This window comes from Cynocephalus volans, chromosome 12 (genome assembly GCF_027409185.1).
Source record: "Cynocephalus volans isolate mCynVol1 chromosome 12, mCynVol1.pri, whole genome shotgun sequence".
Classification (NCBI taxonomy): domain Eukaryota; kingdom Metazoa; phylum Chordata; class Mammalia; order Dermoptera; family Cynocephalidae; genus Cynocephalus; species Cynocephalus volans.
The window spans coordinates 50,416,627-50,438,423 of NC_084471.1; the positions used below are offsets into that span (position 1 = coordinate 50,416,627).

General features: G+C 35.3%; 1 protein-coding gene across 1 annotated transcript in view; it reads left to right on the forward strand.

Moving 5' to 3' along the window:
- PTPRR (protein tyrosine phosphatase receptor type R) overlaps window positions 1-21,797 on the forward strand; it is a 248,668-nt gene that overhangs the window by 12,891 nt on the left and 213,980 nt on the right. The window lies entirely within an intron of this gene.

A 21,797-nucleotide genomic window follows, 5' to 3' on the forward strand; every position in this document is an offset into this window, starting at 1 on the left:
ACATAGATGAACTTGGAGAAAATTATATTAAGTGAAATAAGCCAGATACAAAAAGAGAAAACCTGCATGTTCTCACTCGTATGTGGAAGCTAAAAAAGTTGATCTCATAGGAGTAGAAAGTAGAATAGTGGTTACTAGAGACCAGTAAGGGGAGAGGAGATGGGGGCATGGGGAGAGGATAGTCAATGGATACAAAATTGTAGCTTGATAGGAAGAATAAGATCTAGTGTTCTATAGCACTGTAGGGAGACTACAGTCAACAATAAATTATTTTATAACCTCAAGTAGCTAGTAGAGAGGATTTTGAATGTTCCCAACACTAGTGACAAATGTTCGAGGTGATATGTATGCTAATTACCCTGATATGATCATTGCACACTATACAAATGTACCCAAATATCATATTGTACTCTATAAATATATACAATTAACATGGGTCGATTTAGAAAAATAAATTAAAAAGAAAAATATTCAGAGTCAGAATTAGATTAGAAGTTACCAGAAACTGGGGGGAAGGAATAATAGGAAGTTATTGCTTAATGATTAAAGAGTTTTTGTTTAGGTTGATGAAAATGTTCTGGAAATAAGTAGAGGTGATGGTCACACAGCACTGTGAGTGTAATTAATTCCACAGAATTGTATGTTTAAAAATGGCTAAAATGGCAAACTTTATGTTGTATTTTACTACAATAAAAAAAAGATGTGTGCTAAAGCAGAATATGTCAACTTCAGTTTTTATTAAAACACAGTAGCCCCTTCAAGAAACAATGAGGACATAAGGACTTACAACTTAGCCTCAGGAAATAATTCCTGTACAAAATGGATGCAAAGATCATACTCCAAACTCTCTAGCAGTGCCTCAAATGAGCAGCAAATTCACTCTGACATGGGAGAAAGTTAAGGTGCCCAGGATATGTCCTAAAACCCAGATTATTTGCCAATGAGAAGGACTATGCTGCAGTACAATCTATTGGATCTATTACATTATGTCCCCCAACAAGTCAAATTTGTGAAAATTACTATACTCTGTATACTTCTTGATGGTGAGTACTTATATGGTAGGAAACAAAAAGGCTGCATTGAGCTGTGGGAGAAGCAGTGGCGAGGCTCATTTTCTGAGCTAAGCAACTCGTCATCATGGGCAAACTCACAGAAAGTATGATTCAAGTGTAGGCTTTGGAAAAGTTTTGAATGACTATGTGTTAAGGTCATCTAGGGTCAAAATAGTAAATACCGAATCCAAAATGCTAAATTGATGAAAGACACAAGTCTACTTTAACATGGAGTGTGACTCACATATCCTTCAATACAGTCCTGGGACACTTGTTCCAAGTTGCTAGAAGAATGTTTATAAAAGCCTGAGAGAACAAATCTAATAAAAAAAATTACAATGCAAGGAGGTTTGTCAAACAACAACAACTGAAAACACACACATGCGAATTTACAAATGGGAAAGGAGAAATCATGGAGAAAACCGAGTCCCTATAAGCAGCTAAAGAATGGCAGGAGAGGCATCCCAGATGAGTGTGAAAGGATAACTCATCACATGGTGTTCACACAATCGGATAGCTATTTGGCGAAAAATAATCATGACAGTAATAAGTAACAGTTATTTTTTGCTAAACACAAAATGTTTGTGGTGTGCTAAGCACTACACTAAGAACTATGCAAGTATTATCTCTTTTAATTGTTACAGCAATCCTGTGACCATAACAAAACTGTTACCTCCTTTTCCCCATTTTATCCTTTTGTCTTTCTTTCCCTTATAAGCTACTGCATCACCCTGCTAACTAATCACTCTGCACCCACTCTTTCACATTTTTGTCAGAGTGATCCACAGAAAGTTTAAATTAGATCATATCACAACACACACACACATACTCACTCTCCACTGCCTTTCCATTGCCATGGAAATCAAATTCAAACATTTTGCTATGGCTACATCCTACATCCCCTGGCGTCCAAGGTTCCCAGAACACTTGCCTGGAGATTCTGATTCCATAGCACTGGGATGGGCCCCCTGAATCTGTGCATTCAGCAAGTGTTCTAGAGGATTCCTGAGTTTTGAGGAGCTTGAGAAGTACTGCATACCGTCTGCCCATCTCTGGGTCTCTGAGCTCATCTCCCTCCACTCTGTCCCCCTGATTCCACACAAACGGCTGTGGCTTCTCTCTTCCTCTGGACAGTAAACCTGTTCCTTGATCAGGAATTTTTCCCTTGATATTCTCCGGCCTAGAATGTACTTTCTGCAAATCTTGTGTCTAGAACATAACAAAGGTTCTATAAATATTTTTAAATTAATAAATAAATGTCAATTAACAAAATGCAGTTGCTTCTGGACACTGATATTATGAGTGTTTTTTTATTGCATTCTTTGGACCTCAACCTACAATGATTTTTATGTTCTTTCTTTACTTTATTACTTAAATTTTCAGCACAGCTTGGATGACTTTCAGGAACAAATTTCAAAAGTAGAAATGTGAAAACAAAAGGTAAATAAATATTGGGAACATATTGCATCACTGAAAGGAGGAAGCTGTCTTACATCTTAGCTAGAGTTACTGTTTAAAACTACAGCTTCCAAAGACATTTACGTCCACCTTCCTGCCTTATTTTTCTTCGTAGCACTTTTGGCCTTCGAGCTACTATTTTCTACATACCTTTCTTCTGAATCATAATGTAAGCTCCACAAAGTGCTTACATTATGGGATTTTTCTATTTTGTTCTTGCTGTAACTTCAATGCTTAAAACAGCACCTGGCCCATAACAATTATTTATTGAATGAAAGAATAAATTGATACCAAAAGAAACAATTCAATAGCTCATAATTAAATAAATGGTACATCTTATTATCAAGAAAATGTGATTAAATGCATAATTTTAGTACTTAATTACCTATCACCATGTGGCCTTGTTTTACATTTTTTCTCGCCCCACATACAGTAGAATTCCATGAGAAAATAAACTTTTTTTTCTGTATCTATAACCTTTCAGTAGTGAATGCAAAGCAGCTACTCAACGAATATCTGATGATTGCTTAATTCATTACCAGCATTCAAAATCATTAGACTTGACTTAAAAGATCTACAATGATAAAAAAATGTACTACAATGATAACAAATGTACTACCGTGTCAAATTAGATTTTATTTTTAAGAAAGTCTAGACAAAAGGAAATTCTATAATATGCTTCAGAAGTTTGGTTAGACTTTTGCTTTTTTCTTAACCTAATGTAAGTGCTTTCTATTAAATTATAAAATCTTATATAATTACCTTTGTTTTTATCCTAAACTTTTGCATTTTAGAAAGCTTTGTGCTTAGATTTCCCCAGATACTTCTGTCTCCTTGCAAGACAGTCTTGAAGTAGAAATTCCATTCTTGAGCTTGGTATCCTGACAGTCATAACTGTCACCATATGTTGCTTTTCTCCGTTTCTAGCTATTAAAGCAGCAAGGAGGATGCTGGCACATGTTCTGGAAATGCAAAAGGATAAGCTTCAGCAATGTCTATGTGACGTTACAACACTGGGCCACTCAGTACATCTGCTTGTTTTGGAACATATAGACTCAATATTAGGATGACTAAAGTCATAAGAGAGCTGGTTTAGTTTATTTTCATACTGAAGATAAGCCTTGCTCTCTAGTTACATTGAATCTCCTCATGGACAGATAATAATTTAGTAATATTTTTGTTCTGATTCCAAAAGGTATGTATTTTCATAGAGTTGTAGAATACTTAGGCTATATAGAGGACAAAAAGGAAATAAAAATAATCTTTAACTGTTAGATAACCAGTTTCATCTTTTATATATATGGATGTACACATCTTTTTTACAAAAGTATGGAATCTGCATATGTAAGGTTTTAAAATTTTTTACTCAGTTTATATTATGAATATCTTTCTAAGTCATTAAATATCTTTATATAGCATCATTTTTAACAGCTGCTAAAAATCCCATTGTGCAGTAGATGTCGCAGTTTTTTGTATTGACTTGTATTCCAAACACATTCATTGATTTAAGGCAGCTAATCCTGAGAAGAAGTAAAAGTTGAATGTATCAAATATATGAGGGTACTTCAAAAAGTTCATGGAAAAATATAAATATAAATCTTTCAATGAACTTTCTGAAGTACCCTCATAGTATTCTTTTCATACTGACTACCCAATTAATATTATTGTGAGAATTTGATGAAAAATTTTGGAAAAGCTACTTTTTAAATGAACTCTCTATGTAATTATAATATGGGATTGAATTTCTCTCATTTGGGCAGATTATGTATGTTCAATAGATTTTAAATCTTAAGCAAGGGGAATATTAAAAGCAGCCAAAGAAGTAAAAAAGGAGGAAATAAAAAGAAAAAAGTCACTCACAGAGAGTACAAGAGAACAGTCCTTAACAACTGGAAAACCAAAAGACAATTTTAGAGAGAGACTTAAAAAAAACAGAACCAAAAAAAAGGAAGATGGTTTGTTCAGAAAATATAAAATGTTCTATTTCAGGACTTTGAAGAAGACAGAAAGTTCTGTTCCTCTTTATGTTGAATCCTGAAAAAAATTTTTTTTTTAATTTGAAATTTATGGGGCTGGCTGGTTAACTCACTCGGTTAGAGAATGGTATTGATAACACCAAGGCCAAGGGTTCAGATCCCTGTACTGGCCAGATGCCAAAAAAAAAAGTAAAATTTCCACAATAACGTCAAAAAATGGGATCTGCAGATAAATAAAGAGAGCATCTTTCCTTTGGAGCAAATATTTACTTGGAGCTATTAGTCTCTCTCTAAAATTGTCTTTTGGTTTTCCAGTTGTTAAGAACTGTTCTCTTATACTCCCCGTGAGTGACTTTTTTCTTTTTCTTCTCCCCTTCTTTCTTTCTTTATTTCTAATCAAAAATACGTATAAAGCATTCTTACTATTTTGTTACTATACAATTTTTCACTTTAAAATCTAACTGCTAATGGATAATTACAGTGGGCTTTCCGGACATCTGGCCTTGCCATATATGATAGGATTGGCACCATTTAGCAAATACCTTAGTTCTTTCAACATGATTCCTAGAATTCAGATGGTAGAAATGATTTGTTTCTTTCTCTTGTTTTAAGAAATTTAGGAGCTAAAAGGCCCCAGAAGACTCTCTCCCTGGGCAAAGTTATGAAGCTTACTCATGGTGCCAATCAGCATTTGGAATGTGAGTCCCGAGCTCAGATGGGTTGAGGCCAAAGCTCTAGATCTCAGAAATATCCGAAGACCTAGTTGTGGCAGATAATACTGTATTAAGACGAGATGAGAGAAGGTAGACATAGAAAAAGAAGATAGAATATAGACTGTCACTGTGAAGGAAGGAAGAGGAAAGAGGGCCGGCACAGAGAAGGAACAGATGGAAATACAGGAGCTTCACTGCATAAATTCTTCTGGCAGTCTTGAGCCATCAAAAAATGTCAGCTAAATATTACATTATTATGCCAAATCCAAGTCTGCTTCCTCACCCACTAACCTTTTTATTTCCTTCTTGAGAAGGTGTAAGATCCCTGATCTGGCTGTGACCTTTTGAGGAAAAGGTCTGGGCTTTCCATTAAGCAAATAAGGAGGAGAAAATTTGCAGATTGAAGGAGAGAATTGGAGGGGAATACAGAGGAATTGGCAAGATGAGCCAAGGTCTTAGATTTAGCTGTGTAAATACCTTATTATTGTTAAGATACTGTCTATACTAAGGTAATCAATCAGCTTACTAGAAAAAATGATATGAGAGGGGAAAACATTGGAAGTGACTTAAAATGGCTATAGCATAGTAAAGTGTGTGGGCTCAAATCCTTGCTGTCTCTCCTCTATTTTCTATGACTTTTGTGACTTATTTAGTCTGTCTGTATTTCTTTATCTTTAAAACAGGAGGAGTAAAATTACCTACCTCATGGAGGCATGGAAATTAAAAAAGACATCCAATACACTTACATGGTGCCTAGTGCATAGTGAGCCTTTAATAAATAATAACTATATAGACAGAAATATTCCTGCTATTTTGTACAAAGTACAGGTCAAAGTAATTTGATAACATATCTGGGACTCAAACTAGCAGTAGGTTAGGCTAGGATCAGAAGCCCATGAATACCTGAGGACATGCAGCCTCTTTGGGCCAATTTAAGCAGAAATAATATAAGAAGGAAGTCTAAACATTATAAAGTGCCCATCAAGGAAGATCATCAATAAGTTTCAAATGAAATTTTTGGCAAATTAGAAAAATGGGTATTATTCAATTATCTTATTCTTAGTCACTATGGAGAATAACAATATTATAAATACATACAAACACAGAGGCAAACTCTTTCTTGGGTCTTGCTGGAATAGCCTTTTCAATGCTTGCTTCTTGTTCCTCCCTTCCCTCTAAAGTATTCATTATGGTAAAGGTGGGTCTCCTGGTGGTGTTTTAGCCCAGAGTGCTCTGGGTTCCCTGCATCCTCTGGAAAACTGGGAGATGGGAAGCAGTCATGGCAGGGATTTAGGGTTTGAATTCTGATCATCAGTACTTCTATCTACCATAACTAGTGACGGAGTGCAGAGAATCTGGGAATCAGCAATGCTAGGTAGAGGCACAGGTCCTAAAGGAAATACCTCCAGGGTGAGACCAATGTAGATATTGAATGAAAAAGCTTCTAGATTAGGGGGTCTCTTTATTTTCTCTTGGGCAGAATTAGATTTAAATTTGATTCTTGGAGTTTGGAGAGAAAGATGTTGATGTCAGGGGTTAAGTGGCCCAGCCACAGAGGTACAGAATAAAAGCCATAGATCCAGGTTAAAGAAGATTGATAATGGAGTTATCAGCATAAAACCAAACAACAAGCAGCATAACGCAAAGACTGTGTCACAATAGTGTCACAACAATCACCCAATACTTAAGAAGAGAAAATAAATGTAGGAAATGTTCCATTTTCTGTTCTCTGGCTAATTAAAAAGAAAATATTCTTTCCTTATACTCTTTATATGAATGACTATTTCAAATATATTTGCTTCTTCTCACTGTTGAATCTATTCATTGTGTCAGAATAACTTTAGAAATATAAAAATGCATGTTGTCACCTTAGCCATTTATCACCATCCTTTCATAAAGAAGATTGGTCACAATTTTGTACTTAAGACATTTTTCAAATTATATTTTTGAAGGATCAAAGTATAACCAACCAGTCTTCATACCCCTGGTTGCTTCTTTCCTCACTGATCTGACCATGTGAGTCTAAAAAATAAATCAAGAGGATATTATCAACTTTAGATATCTTTCAATTTAGCCTTCATTTTTACATGAGTTAGTCATTTAACTGAAACAATAAGTTAGTAACAGGTAACTTCAAAGAAAAAAAGAAAAAAAAAGACCCACTTTTGAGGGATAGGCCAAATGTTCACAGACAATTTCTAAGATTGTGGGAAGAGATGTGTTTGTGAGATGTGTTTTCCTCCTCTCTGGAAATGACAGCCATGTGATGTGATTTCCAAGACAGCCTGAAGGACTTAGTGAACACTGAGAATATGAGTCAGGAAATCAGGGCTAGAAATCTTACTCCTGGGTTTCCGGAATTGCATTTATTAACGTCATCCAATCAATTATCCTGAGTATCTTGGGGTTCTGTATGTGCTTGTATATCTGTAGTTCAAGAAACTCCCTAATTATTTTGTGCTCCCATTGCTGACCTGATGAAGCTCCATTATTTAAGAATGTAATTATTCTTCCTGCCTGAGAACATGGCTTCTAGAATTAAGGTATTTAACCAGAACAAGTACATGTTGCTTCTTTGTGCTTTGAGCCATCAAGTTGTTTTCTCTCTTTTTCAAAATAGGTCTCTTTTTAAATAGGAAATATTAGGCTGCAATTAGCAAAATGTATATTGAACAGGCCGCTAGGCAAATTTTTTGGATGTTGGCTTTAAAACATCAACACTTATTGTTTATGGGCAAATGAATTTTAAAAATTCTTCCTGTGTGACAAGCAATGGTGTCATCTATCTTATTCATAATTTTTTAAGTTACAAAATCAAATTAATATAATCAAGTTTATGCCTACCTGAGTTATGAAAAATAGCCAAGTTATAGGAATCGATAAATTTCTTACAAGTAACTAGTACAAGTAGGTCATGGAGACTGGAGAAGAATTAGTAAGTAATATCTGTCAGGAACTACAAATATGTAGAGGCAACAGGATTCTCAAATGTGTAAAGGTTTTAAAAGGACATCTAATCCCTGCTCTTTGAAACATTCATTAATTCAAAAAAATTATTGAGTGTCTCCTATGTCCTAGGTAGTAAAATGGACACTAGGGATACAATAGTGAACAAGATAAATAAGATCATTACAACCATATAGTTTATATTCTGATGGGAGAAAGACAAAAAGTAAAATAAACAAACAAATGAAAATGATAATTTCAGATAGTGGTAAGTACAATGCAGAAAACAAAACAAAGTTACATGGCAGGGAGAAAGTGGTAGGGACTACATTATATGTACTGGATACTGAGGAATTCTATCAGATATTTAGAAATACTTAGGGACTGAATAAAGGTATAACTCCTAATTTGAAGCTGTGCAGTAGAAGAATAACTTTGGAGTCAACAGAACCATGTTAGAATCCGAAATCAGGCATTTATTAATTGCATTTCCTTCAGTGACTTACTTAACATCTTGTATTTCAGTTTCCTTATTTGTAAAAAAGTGATATTAACAATACCCATCCTGTGGAATTGTGGGAATTGAATGAAATAATGCATTTAAGGCACTTACCATCATGCCTGACACATAATGAGATCTTCATAAAAACTGGTTACTAATATCAGCATTTCATGAAAAAATGGAAAATATCTCTTTCTGGTCTCAGTACCAAGAATACTTAATATTTCTCCTGAGCCACTGGTTGGCTTATAATTATATTTTTTGAGTGCTGAGAATCGTGTTTCTGTTTTTCTCTAAATTGCTAACAAGCTGAGAGCCAAATTTGTGGTCTACCTCAAACAAATACAGAGAACTTTACTAAGTGTCTTATTTATTTTGTGAACTAACCTCATTTTTGGCTGCATGTTTTCTTCCCTTCATTCTTTTTTCTTCTAATTCAATTTCCTCATTTCCTCGCTTTTTATTCAATTTTATTTTGTGTTATATGTGTTTTTGTAGGCTGCCATAAATCCTTTCTGTAACATGTTCTGTCTAAACAGTCACCACAACAAAATAGCAATCAGTGTGGACGAGTTGAATCTGAATATTACACAGCAGGAAATCTCCTCACAGGGACAATTTGTTTACACATTGAGTGTGAAAAAACAAGAAAGTATAATTCATAAGAAAGAATTACACATATTATCTGTTTGGCTCACTGCTCAGCAGGCCCCAACCTCAGCCCAATCCCGAAGTCGGAAACCGATCTTCACTCCCAGGGAGAACGGCTTGAGGCAGTGGAACAGAATGGCTTTAAGGGACATTCTGGGTTCATGTGCCTGTTCTGCCACTGACTGCCTTTGAGATCGTGGACAAGTCAATGAATATTTCTGAGTTTTTGTTTCTTCATTTTAGTGGTATCTGAAATACTTGCCCTGTTTATCTCATTTGATTCTTTCTGGGATCAGTGATTGTATTCTGTAAAGCATAATGCATTGTGATAATGTCAGCTGTCACAATCATGGTGGTGGTGATGATGACGATGACGAGATGATCAGCAGGGCTGTCAATTCTGTTGCTGATCCGCTCTGACCTTGGAGTAAATCCCACTACTGTAATGGCCTTCTTGCCTTGTACAAATGTAGGAGGTACCCTTCACACTGCAGTTTAAGTAAATAGCATCTCCTGGAACTGTACATCACACGACCTGTATAACCACGTGTGGTAGCCTGACCAAAACCCTGCTTACATTTTGTTTCTGATTATCTCATCTTCGCTACCTTGGTTTCTGCCTTGCTGAGCCAACTGGCACTTCAGTTCCTCTGAGACTAGACACCTGCCTTGCAAATTTTATCTGAACTCAGATCTCACAGCTAAGCTAGCCCACACCTCTACCTGCTGGTAGCTTTTCATGTTGCTATGGGCCACTTTCTTATGATACACCTACCTGCTACTCTTACCTGATGAGTTTAAACATCTTTTCTATCGGCTAGAATGTGCCACCTAACACCTGCAGTATGTTCCAGATCTAGCTGTCTCTGATCACCTAAATTTTTTCTGAAATAAAATAATGTGATTACCTTTAGGATGTTAACATTAACTGTACTGTCAGTGGATTCTGTTACAAAGAAGACTTTTTAAAAAAGATGTTAAACCAAATACAGAAAAACTCCCAATTTGTTAGGGAAGATCAGGTAATAAAGATTCCACACACGTAAAAACACAGTCTAGGTAATTAAAGCTTACCCCTTGTAATTATGTAAGGATGTAAACCTTTTAAATTTATATTACACATTTCTCTATTTTAAATACGTACACAGATGTATATTGCTTTGAAAATTGAGTCATACTTACTCTGCAAGTTCCTTTTCTTAATAATAAGTCATAGATGTAACTCAGGGCCTTTAGATATGAATTTGACTTACTTTTTTCTAAATAGCTGCATAATTTTCAAGTTTGTATATACCACGCTTTCTGAAACTATTCTTCAGAATCAATGTATATTCAGGGTGTTTACAGCTTTCCTTCTTTGTATATGTGTTTTGTGTTTATCACTCAAAATTGCTATAAAAATCATCTTTTATATATACCTTTGGAGAAAGAGGAACATATGTAGGTATTTGTGTGTTTATACATATTGTGCGTATATTATACATAATATGTATTATTTGTACATTTATATACTCTTTATATAAATGATATTTTCAAAAGAGAATATTTAGCCTGAGTATTTTAATTAATATATTACCAGAACACTATTTTCTGAAAAGTTGTAGCAATTCACCCTGACACCTTATACTTTGTACCAATATACCCTGAAACCCTGACACTTTATGCATTATATATACGTAATGTATAAAGGTGCCTGATTTACTCAGTCTCTCCAGGAGTAGCTGCTTGTTCTTTTTAATTTTTGCTGATCAGGGAAGTGAAAACTGTACCTCATTACTGCTTACATCTGTGTTTCCCTGACTATAAAAAAGACTGAGCATCTTTCATGTGTATTGGTTATTTGGAATTCCTCTCATGCACATTGCTTATTCTTATCTTGTATATTGGGTTATCATTTTCTCAACAATTTGTAGCAGCTCTTTGTTTACTGGTATAATCTTTGTCTGCCATATGGGTCACAGATATTTCCTCCTCAGCTATCATTTCCTTTTTTATTGTGTCTCTTGCCATACAAATTTTCAGATGTTTTTTGCTCAAAGTTTTTATTTTTCTCCTTTAAAAAACTACCTTTTGTGATTGTGTCTTTTTTCTACTTAATATATGATGGTCATTCTTACGAGGTGAATTTAACTCTCATGTATCTTTCCTTAGTTTCTTAATAGATGGATAAACTCATGCATGTATAGTTCTGCATAGGTAAGAAATCATTCACTTAATTTTTTATTGCAATCATTTTTGTTTATCCACTTCATCTTCTCCTGTTGATCTTCCATATCTCCTGGTCAGTCATACTAAGAACCTATATGTATTCTTCCATTATTTTCTTCAAATAATTATACATACACATACATGCACAATCATACACAAATATGTACATTTATACATACACATATCCATATAGAGATTTTTGTCATTTTGTTTTCCATAAAAATGATATAATATTAAGGACACATATCTGTTTTTTTTTTTTTTTTCCATTATGTCTCAATGATACCTCATGGAAAATTTTCCTCACCAATGGTCATGATTCTGATTCTCTTTAATCGTGTATTTCATGATATGGTTCTACTATAATTTATCCAGTCATTCCTTTATTAATGGTAATTCACATTGTTTCCACCTTTATTTTTGGCCCTATGAATAACGGTTTAAAAACGTCTTTGTACATATGCTGCTACATGTTAGTGTTTTTATTACTGTGGGACAGATTGCCAGAAGTGAGATGGCTGGGCTGAAGCAATATATAGCTGGATTTGTTTCCCAGAAGGTAATAGTAATTTGCATTTCTACCAATAAGTACTAGGAAACCCACTGTTTATCCCTACCAGAAATAGTATTATGACTCTTTTATTTTTGTGACTGACAGGTGTAAATTTATATCTCATTATTACTTCTAGTTTATTAAAGAAGTTCCAAGAATAACTTGCTCTTTCTGGATGACTCCAGATCATTTGTCATCCTTTACTACATTGTGCAGTCTGTTAGCTTTTTCAGTTTCCTGATCTCTCTCTGATCTCTCTTCACTGCCTGTGTGCCTGGCTCCACTGGTCTCTTTACCCACACCTCCACCCTACCTACTACTTGATGTTCTCTGATATGTTTGAAAAGTTTGAACTTTGAAACTAGAGGATATTTGTTTAAAACATTTAAACATCAGTCAATGACTTTTAATGAAGGCCCAAAGAGTATTATTTGTGATTTTAGCTTGATGTTTTAGTAATCATTCAGTTTTTAAGGGAAATTTACTTTCCAAAAATGTGTCTCTAGCTAATAAAGGGCAGTTAAAAGTCTCGGATTCTGTTATTTAAAGCTGTTGAATACCGTTGTCAGTCTATCCATTTAGGTTATTAATAGCCTTAAAGCCCACTTATCACATAGCAGGAAGACTTTTGAACCTAAAATCACTGGCTTAGAAAAGGGTAGTTACCTCCTTTATGACATACTGACAAATTCTGTAATGTTATATGTTTACACTCATTCTCTGTACATCCTGCCACCACATCACTAAAATGTACAAACACTCTAGTCTTTAGAGTACTCCAAACATGTCCTGTACATACAGCACTCTCCCAGGAAAGCTAGTCTTGGTCGAAGGATTCAAAATGCTTTGGTTTCATAGATTGATCTATAGTGAGAAAACCCCTCAGCTCTTATAAAGATTTTTCATTAATCATTTCAATTTCTTTTAGTTTTATTTTAGATTCAACAAAGTTGACCTCTGTTCAAAGCTGGGCCTTCCAGCTAGCTTGACTACAGGGTGAAAATACTCCAGTAAGAAGGGTTTTAAGAATCTGGTTCTTATGAAATTGTTTCTCATTATGAATGAAATCATTAGGCACCTCGATTTCCCAGGCATATTGATTATCATGAGCTGGTTTCTCAGGGTTCCATCATCCTCAGGCAGTGACAAGAGGGAGTGAGCTACAAAGCTCAGTTCCAAATCATGGAAAGTTGGCAGCCTGATCAGTTTACCACATGGTGAAGTCTGACTCATTCCAAACACTTGATCTCCAAATTTATACGAGTACTCATAGAGGAAGTCTCTTGCACACAACCTGTCCAGCTCATTCATTTTGCAGATAGGCCCAGAAATGAAGTAACTTGCTTGAAACTGAAAGCCTATCAGAGACCAAAGAACCTCTATCATATACTCAGAATCTCATTTTTTCACATGAAATTAGGATATTAACGTTTGCTCTGTTTCCCACACAAGTATTTTAGTGAATTGTGAAATAATGTATATGAAATCATTTTGAAATATTTATGTTATGCACACTCATTGGGTATCATAAGATTGTTTTAAAATAAAGTTCATTGCTATATTTCTTCCAGTACGAACATCAGGCATCACTGGATGGATTATAATAACCACCATTTACTGAGTTGTCTGTGACTAGATCCTGTACCAAATTCATCTCATGTAGAGATGCTCCTTGTCATATCCCTACCCTTGCCTTAAAAAGAGTGAAATGATTAACTAAGTGGACTCTATAAATAAGCATGAGGGTGTTTTAATCAAACTTTCTTTGAACGATATTTAAGATGGGCAATATGTTGTAGGCTAGGCTTCAAACTCAGGCAGACGGTTTCTGGTGTCCATGCACTGAAGAGCCCTGTTTTCATGAAGCCTATTTTATGTGCCATTATATGACCTTCTATAGAAATAAAAGTAATGAATTTTTACAAGCATGAAATAAAAGCTCTATCTGAACACAGGTTCTACTTATATTTGCATTTTAGGTGACCTTTAAAAAATGAAGTGAACTTTTCAAAAAACCTAAATATCACTCCAATCAATTCTGTTCATGATCTCCACGGAAAATCTATATGCCTATTTTACAAGAAAATAATTAACACAGAGTTAAATGTAAGATTACTAAATGTATTTTCATTGTTTTTTGTTCAGAAAGATGAAGTCTATCTTTTCAAAACTAGATTCAAAAGAGCCACTCTGAAAACTAATATTGCTACCTCTCCAAACTCTTCAGTATTCTTCACTGATCATTATTATATTCCTTATGGAAATGAGGCCAAGGTGTGATCTAAGGTGATAAGAAATCCCCTGCTCAAAAACATGTACTCAAGCATTTTGTCATAGCCTAAAATTCCACCATTAGAGAATGATTTGCTCTAACAATGGCACTAACAGAACAAGCCAGTTATGCATTCAGGCCCACCCCACACACACAGAAGGCAGGACTCCATGCACCATGCCACTGCCACAAGCCTTCACACAGTTTCTGTAGAGGTGGTCCATAACAGCCACCACCACAGCTAATATTGTTGTGAGGATGGCTTGCTGTCTTAATAACATCCATGACCACTGTGCAGGTGGCCCACCACATATGTGAATTCACTGACACAGGGAGAGTCACTGGATGAGCCTGGAAAAAAAGGAAGAAGTTTTTCTCCTCCAAGTTCACTCCAATGTAATGGAAGAAGCAACTGATCTACCAGATGACCAAAAATCAATGTAGAAATACTTGAAATATGAAAAAAATCAGAAAATATGACACCACCAAAGGAATTCAGCAACTCTCAAGTACCAGAATTTATAGAACTGGAAAACCTTGAAATGACTGAAAAGAAATTTCAAGTAACTATCTTAAGGAAACTCAATGAGATAAAAGAGGACTCTGTAAGACAACACAATGAAATGAGAAAAAATATCCAGGATATGAAGCATGAAATTTACAAAGAAATTAATACCCTAAAAAAGATTGTAGCAGAACTCTGGGAACAGAAAGATGCATTCACTGAAATAAAAAAATTAAAAAAAAAACACAACCGAGAGCTTAAGCAGCATATTAGAACAAGCTGAAGAAAGAATATCAGAACTCAAAGATGGTCTTTATGAAATAACTCAGGCAGATGAGAAAAAGGAAAAAAGAATTTTAAAAATTGAAGAATCTCTAAGAGAGCTAGCAGACAGCCTTAAGTGCACAAACATCTGATTTATGGTTGTTCCTGAAGGGGAGGAGAAAAGTAAAGGCATTGAAAATCTATTCAATGAAATAATAATGGAAAACTCAGGTATAGGGAGAGACACAGACCTTCAGATCCCGGAAGCTCAAAGATCCCCTGACAGCTTCAATCCAAAAAGATCCTCTCTCAGACACATTATAAACAAACTGGCAAAGCTCAAAGACAAAGAATCCTAAAAGCAGCAAGTCACTTACAAGGGAGCCACCATCAGACTAACAGCACACTTCTCAACTGAAACTCTACAGGCAAGAAGAAAATGGGATGATATATTCAAAATTTCAAAAGAAAAAAACTGCCAGCCAAGAATACTATACCCAGCAAGGCTATCCTTCAGAAATTAGGGAGAAATAGTGCATTTCCCAGATTAACAAAAACTGTAGGAGTTCATCACAATGTGACTAATCCTACAAGGAATTCTTAAGGAAGTCCTGCCTCTGGAATCTGAAAAACAATAATCACTACCACAAATACACAAGTAAAAACAAAAAGCACCAGTAAAATGCAAATGCAAATGAGAAAGACAAAAAAAACTAAATCTTAACACCTGAAAAAAAAACCCGCAAACATTAAAGACCAATTATGAAGGGAGAAGAAAGGAGAAAACAATACTCAAAACAATTAAACAAAAAGCCATAAATTGCCAGGAATAAGACAATTCTTCTCAATAACATTTCTAAATGTACATGGATTAAACTCCCTACTCAATAGATACAGACTGATGGATTGGATGAAAAAGAAAGACCCAACTATGTGCTGTCTTCAAGGGACTCATCACACCAATAGAGATGTACACAGACTAATAGTGAAGGATGGAAAAAGATACACCACACAAATGGAAACCAAAAATTAACAGGAGTAGCTATTCCTATATTGAATAAAATAGACTTTAAACAAAAAAATAAAAAGAGACAAAGTAGGCCACTATATAATGATAAAGGGATCAATCCAGCAAGAAGACATAATAATCCTAAATATATATGCACCCAACACTGGAGTACCCAGATATATAAGCAAACATTATTAGCCCTAAAGAAAGAGACAGACCTCAATACAATAGTAGTCGGGGACACAAACAACCCCAACTCATCATTAGACACATCATCCAGGCAACAAATTGACAGAGAAACACAGAATTTAAACTACGCTTTAAACCAATTGGACCCAGCAGATATCTACAGAACATATCATCCAACAACTACAGAATATACATTCTTCTCATCAGCACATGAAACTTTTTCCAAGATAGACCACATGATATGTCATAAATCAAGTCTTGATAACTTTAAAAAAATTGAAATCATCCCAACTACCTTTTCAGACCACAATGGATTAAAACTAGAAATTAATAACAAGCAAAATTCAGGACTCTATACACATACATAGAAATTAAACAAGTCTCCTGAATGATCTTTGAGTCCAAGAAGAAATTAAACAAGAAATCAAAAAAATTCTAGAAAACAATGAAAATAAAGACATATCATATCAAAACCTGTGGGGTACTGCAAAAGCAGTACTATGAGTGAAGTTTATAGCAATAAAAACTTAACATTTTAAAAATAGAAAGATTACAAGTAAACAACCTAACTCTACACCTAAAAGAACTAGAAGAACAAGAACAATCCAACCCAAAGTCAACAGATGGAAAGAAATAATTAAGATTAGAGCAGAACTAAAGAATATAGAGACCCAAAAACAATACAAAATATCAATGAAACAAAAAGTTGGTTTCTTGAGAAGATAAACAAAGTAGACAAACGATTAACCAGGTTAACAAAAAAAAGAAGAGACAAGACCCAAATAACAAAAATTAGAAATGAAAAAAGAGATATTACAACTCTTCCACAGAAATACAAAAATCATTAGAGACTATTATAAACACTATACATCAACAAATTTGAAAACCTGGAGAAAATGGATAAATTTCTGGACACATATAAACTACCAAGACTGAACCAAGAAGACATAAAAAACCTGAACAGATCAATAACAAGCAACAAGATTGAAGCAGTAATCAGCAGTCTCCCAACAAAGAAAAGTCTGGGACCAGATGGTTTTACTGCTGAATTCTACCAAGCCTTTAAAGAGGAATTAATACCAATTATCTTCAAATTATTCTATAAAACTGAAACAGAGGCCACTCTCCCAAATTCACTTTATGAGGCCAGCATCACCTTGATACCAAAACCAAATATATGACAACAAAAGAAAACTATGGACCAATATCTCTGATGAACATAGATGCAAAAATCCTTAATAAAATACTAGCAATCAGAGTACACCAACACATCAAAAAAATTGCACACCATGATCAAGTGGTATTCATCCCAGAAATGCAAGGATGGTTCAACATACATAAATCAATAAATGTGGTATATCACATCAACAAAATCAAGGACAAAAACCATATGATTATCTCAATAGATGCAGAAAAAGCATGTGACAAAATTCAACATCGCTTCCTGATAAAGAGTGTCAACAAATTAGGTATAGAAGGAAAGTATCTCAACACAGTAAAAGCCATCTACAACAAGCCCACTGCCAATATCATCCTGAATGGGGAAAAACTGAAGGAGTTTTCCTTAAGAACAGGAACAAGAAAAGGATGCACAGTCTGACCACTCCTATTTAATACAGTACTGGAGGTAATAGCCAGAGAAATCAGCAAGACAAAGAAATAAAGCACATCCAGATTGGAAAAGACAAAGTCAAACTGTCCCTATTTGCAGATGAGATGATCCTATATATAGAAAATCCTAAAGCTTCTATTAAAAAATTCTTAGAGCTGGTTAATAATTTCAGTAATGTTATGGGATATAAAATCAACACCCCCAAATCAGTTGCATTTATATTCTCCAATAATGAGCTAACAGAAAGAGAAATAAAGTAAGCCCATTTACAATAGTCACCAAAAAAATAAAATATGTAGGATTCAATTTTACCAAGGAGGTGAAACATCTCTGCAATGAGAACTACAAACTGCTACTAAACGAAATTAAAGAAGACACAAAAATATGGAAAGATATTCCATGCTCTTGAAATGAAAGAATTAACATCATGAAAATGTCCATACTACCCAAGACTATCTACAGATTCAATGCAATCCCCATCCAAATACCAATGACATTCTTCATAGAAATAGAAAAAACAATCCTAACATTCATATAGAACAACAAAAATCCCTGAATAGCCAAAGCAATCCTGAGCAAAAAAATAAATAAACCTGGAGGCATAACACTACCTCACTTCAAAATATACTACAAAGCTATCGTAACCAAAACTGCATAGTATTGGCATAAAAATAGACACTTCGGTCCAGTAGAACAGAAAAGAGAACCCATAAATCAACCCACTGACTTACAGCCAATTGATATTTGACAAAGGCAATGAAAACATACACTGGGGAAAAGACTTCCTCTTCAATAAGTGGTGCTGGGGAAATTGGACATCCAAATGCAGAAGAATGAAACTAGATCTGCACCTCTTACTATATACCAAAACCAACTCAAAATGGATTAAAGACCTAAGTATAAAACCTGAAACTGTAAAACTACCAAGGGAAAATACAGGCAAAACACTTCAGGAAGCAGGACTTGGTACAGACTTAATGAACAGGAGCCCAAAAGCACAAGCAACAACAACAACAACAACAAAAATGGGACTATATCAAACTAAAAAGCTTCTGCAAAACAAAGGAAAAAATCAACAGAGTGAAACAACAACATGCAGAGTGGGAGAAAATATTTGCAAACTATACATCTGACAAGGGATTAATATCCAGAATATACAAGGAACTCAAGCAATTACACAGTAACAAAACAAATAACCCAATTAAAAAATGGGCAAAGGAACTGAATAGACATTTTTCTAAGGGGTACACACAAATGGCCAACAGGCACTTAAAATAATGCTCAACATCACTAATCATCAGGGAAATGCAAATTAAAAGCACAGTGAGATTCCACTTCACACCGATTGGACTGGCTATAATCAATAAGACAGAGAATAGCAAATACAGGGGAGGATATGGAGAGAAGGGAACACTCCTACACTGTTGGTGGGACTGTAAATTAGTACAACCACTATGGAAACAGTGTAGAGGTTTCTCAAACAACTACGGATACACCCAAAGGAATGAAAATCATCGTGTCAAAGGGATACCTGCACTCCCATGTTCATCGCAGCTCTATTTACAATAGCCAAGATATAGAATCAACCTAAATGTCCATTGACAGATGACTGGAAAGGAAAATGTGGTATATATGCACCTTGGAATACTACTGTGCCATAAAAAAAGAATGTAATTCTGCCATTCACAGCAACATGGGTGAGCTTGGAGAAAATTATGTTGAATGAGATAAGTCAGGCACAGAGGGAAAAATACTGCATGTGCTCACTCATAAGTGGGAGCTAAGAGAGAAAAAAGGAAGAAAAGAAGGACCCCAGTGGTGTGTTGGACTTGCATAGGGAGAGAGCAGACCTAGAGTTGTGGAGTGCATGGTGAGGGAGGGAGATCAGGGATTAATTGGTGGGGACACAGGGAATAATTATAATTTGTGGTAATAGGCATGCTAATAGTATTGATCTGCTATCCTATCTTGGGCACAAGTGGTACAGTCAGCTTTGTACCCCATCAATATGTATAACCAATAAAATAAAAAAATAATAATGACACTGAATTTCCAGGATATCTGGGATAAAGTCTTTTTTGTTTTATTTTTTAATTGTCCAATAATAATTTTATATATTTATAGAGTATAATGAGATGTTATACGTATGTATACATTTTGGAACTTGATATACAACATACTCAGGTACTGAGAGTTTCCCCATTTAATTTTTTCACATATTGCCCACAAAGGATTTATTATACAGCATGCTTTATTGATACTGGCATTATAATGTATATTGCTATACTAGAGGGGATATAGATTTCCAGCCTTGTCATAGGAGAACAAATGATCCTTCAGATACATAATTTTGCTCACAAAGAGAAAGAGTGGTCTAGCCTGGAATATTCTCTAAGCAGAGCCACATGAGGCCAGGAGCTAGGGGAAATATGAGCAGTCAGAATGCAAAGAACAGGGCATGGAGACCCAAAAGACGGTAGTGGAAGTGAGAGCCATTTGTTGAATGGACAGCTCTGAAGACAATCATCTCCTATATCCTGCTTTTCCCTCGGGCTGAGTTTTCTGCTGCTGAATTTTTTGGCAAAGTGCCCATGAGCCATGGGGGTCAGACACTTGCAGTCTGTGAGCCGAAGTCCGCCCACTGATGAGCTTGTTGGCCTGTGCTGTGTGAACAGAATTGAAGGGGAGTGCCTTCAAGCAGAGCCTACAACTCAGTTTTCCACAGGCCCTACCACTGGCAGATTCCTGTGCTTGATGCATTGGGTTTCCTGCCTGGCTCTTGAAGTCATCTGAGTTTGTGACATGGGTTTTGGATTTCAGAGTCCACTGAACCTCTATATCCCAAGTGTTGGTTATAATCTTAGTCTATTTCAAAATGTGTTCATCAGGATCAAGTGAAAATCATGCTGCTGTATGTAGTCTGTGTTCAATTAATGCAATAAATACTGTGAAAACTTTGGTGAAAAAATGTTACTGTGCATCTTTGCAAAGCCTGAAGGCTGCTGAATGCCACAAGCACACAGTCTGAAGCTGCTACAGTCAAGCCCTTCTTTAACAAGTACTAGCAACACAGCGTGTGTATTGGATGTAATAGCTCTCAAGATAGTTGAAGGCTTTTGTGGTCTTACTCATATAGTCTTTGCCCAGTCCTACTTCCTGAAGTGTTTCTCCAATGCTTTCTTTTAGTAATTTTATGGTTTTGGGTCTCGTAATTAAGCCTTTAATCCATTTCGAGTTGATTTTGATGTATGTGAGAGGTATGGGTCTAGTTTCATTCTTCTGCATATGGATTTCCAATTTTCCCAGCACCATTTATTAAGAGGAAGTCTTTTCCCCATTGCATGTTCTTGTTGCCTTTGTCTAAGATCAGTTGGCTGTAAGTATGTGGGTTGATTTCCGGGTTCTCTATTCTGTTCCATTGGTCCCAGTGTCTGTTTTTATGTCAGTACCATGTTGTTTTTGTTATTTTGGCTTTGTAGCATAACTTGAAGTCAGGTTGTGTAATGCCTCCGGCTTCCTTTTTGTTATTGTTGTTCAAGATTGCTTTGGTTATTCAGGATCTTTTATTGTTCTGTATGAATGTTAGGATTGTTTTTTCTATTTCTGTGAAGATTGTTATTGGTATTTTGATGGGGATTGCATTGAATCTGTAGATAGTCTTGGGTAGTATGGACATTTTCACAATGTTAATTCTTTCAATCCAATAGCATGGAATGTCTTTCCACCTTCTCATGCCTTTTTAAATCTCTTTTAGCAGTGTTTTATAGTTCTTGTTGTGGAGATCTTTCACCTCTTTGGTTAAACTGATTCCTAGGTATTTTACTTTTTTGGTGACTATTATAAATGAGCTTGCTTTCTTGATTTCTTTTTCTGTCATACTTCCTCTG